Raw genomic sequence first — 2,683 nt, 5'->3', positions numbered from 1 at the left:
CATTCTGTATAAACAAAAGTAGGTAGGCGGCATTTTGCTGCACTCCCCGATTTTGTTTTTATACTGCCAATGCTGAAAAAAGACTGATTGGGCTTTCCTGCTCCTGTTTAAAAAGGGCTAATGTGTTACCTACTGTAGATGTCAGTTGTCTTGCCCCCAGTTTGGAGAAGCAGGCAGGAGTGTCACCATGGAAGCGAAGTGATGTACTGCTGTGGACAGGGGCGGCAGCAAAACGTATTCTAGCAACCTAAAAAAAATCAATATCAATTTAAGCGTACGCTACATTTAGAATATTTTCACAGCTTTACCTTGGAGTCAGACAGCGATTTCTAACGAGAAACTAAAGTTTTACATCGCTCTCTTCAAAGCCAGACTCCATTGAGAAAAACAGTGATTTAACACCACTGAATACAGGAGCTGCTGGTCTACTGCTGCCGTAATCAGTTTGTTTCTTTGTTTTTTTGTGTGACTTTGGTGAATGCGAACTAACCGTTTTGCACACCAGAGTCACACAATAACAAACTAACTAATGGACAGAGGCAGCAGTAGTCCAGCAGCTCCTGTGTTCAGCGAGCTAAAATTACTGTTTTTGTCAGTGGAGTCTGGTGGCGTTGATCAGAGTGGCTTCCATTTTGGAAAGCGATTTCTGCAGCGAGATTAATCAACGTAAATATCCTCAATATAGTGTGCACTTGTTGAATTTTTGTAGATGGCTAAAGTAACATTTTCCACAGCTGTATAGTGCTCAGCTTCCGTGTCAGTGCTCCTGTCTGCTTCTCCAAACTGGGACCGTGCTGACCACCTTCTACCGTGGGTAATACACTGATACAGATAAATACAGCCTCACTTCAGAAGAGCCGAACTCTCCCTGTAAAAGTTCCTTTGGTGCAGCAGTTATTCACATGCGATCCATTAATCAGGGGCTTGTTCAAGTCAAGTGGGGGATGCAAAGACTCGTGCTTTACATCTGAATGTGTCGTCATGTCCCTGACCCCCCGCTGTGTGCTCACTGATACCACTCTGGATTAAACGTCTGGCAGATGGCTCAGAGGGGGGCAGGGAGAGGGGTTACAATGACAATGGATGAAGCTGTTGGAGAAGACGTGTCAAGTACATTTTTGTTGTTTCGTAAACATGCAAATTCATTGTATACAAGAGAGGTCTTGAAAACTGTCCACATGGTAGAGCTGCAGCGATTAGTTGATTAATCGAGCTGTCGATCGAGAGAAGTAATCGTCAACTATTCATTTGGATTTTGGACTGTTGGTTGATCAAAAGAAGCAACTTGAAGACGTAATATTTAGAAATTGTGATGAGCATTTTCTAGTTTTTTCGATAGGTTACAGGCTAACATAATAACCTGTGGATTAATCGATTATAAAAGTTCCTTCAGTCACTCAGGGAGGCCTCAGGAAAATGATCTGTACCTTCAGGAAGGGTCAAGATAGAAGAAGTTATGAGGTCACACCCAGCACCCCTCCTCTGATCAATAAAGTACAGTCCCTAAGGCATAAGTATGGTGGGGTGAAGAAAATGTTCATATAAAACATGCCACTGATTTTTTAAAAAGTCTTTTTATTGTCAACATGTTAAACGCAGTCTCACAGTGCAGCCATTATGTTCACAGACACAGCCTACATCTTGCAGAAGAGTCTGTGAAGCTTTTTAACGTCCATTTTAGATCGGAAAATACGCAATGGGTAAAATCGAGCACACAGAAACTAAATAAATAAGAAAAAATAAAAGAATAACAGTGAACTAAAATTGTACATTGTACAAAGTAAACAGTAGACTCAAAAAACAGAACGCACATCCAAAAATGATAAAAACTGGGTGCTGGACAGAAGCTCAAATACAAAAAACTGCTCCTTTAGGACATTTTAATCGTGTCACCACATGTGACAGTTCAGGCACCATCCCTTCATCAGGCAACAGAGTGAACATGTGAGACAAAATTCACATAGTGTGTAAACCTCACGCTCACTTAAAGTTTATTTCTTGGTCTAACATTAATCTCAGGCATTTTCTCTGAAAGAAAACTGCTTTCTGTTTATTCCCCCTCACACTTTTATAATCCGCAAACCTGTTTCACACCCAAACTATCTGTACTCACTCTTTAACTCATTCCAACAAAGGTTAAATGAGAATTCATCATGTTGTGTCCATTAAACAACACAAAAGAGATATTTTTCAGTTGCTGTCAGGTGACCTGGTTAGACCTGTGGATCCACTGACCGCACACTTTGGTATTAAAGGGTCTGATGTTGTGTTCACCAGCTCCCAACATAATGTGATATTGTTTATAACCCCACTAGCACTTAGATTTATCTTACGATATAATGATGAAAACTCTGTCTGTGTGTGTGTTCCACGTTTGTCTCCTCACTGACTTGGTCAATCCATGTGAAATTTGGCACAGTGGTAGAGGGTCATGGGAGGATGCCAATGAAGCAATATTACATCAATTGGCCAAAGGGGGGCGCTATAGCAACCGGTTGAAATGGCAAACTTTGAATGGGCATATCTCATGCCCCGTATGTCGTAGAGACATGAAACTTTGCACAGAGATGCCTCTCCTCATGAGGAACACATTTGCCTCAAGAACCCATAACTTCCGCTTATATAGATTTTCCGCCATTTTGAATTTTTTGAAAAACACTTCAAATGGATCTCTTCCTAGGAA

Source organism: Epinephelus moara, chromosome 18 (assembly GCF_006386435.1).
Source record: "Epinephelus moara isolate mb chromosome 18, YSFRI_EMoa_1.0, whole genome shotgun sequence".
Taxonomy (NCBI): Eukaryota; Metazoa; Chordata; class Actinopteri; order Perciformes; family Serranidae; genus Epinephelus; species Epinephelus moara.
The sequence above is the reverse complement of the archived record's forward strand: the minus strand, read 5'-3'. Positions refer to the sequence as shown.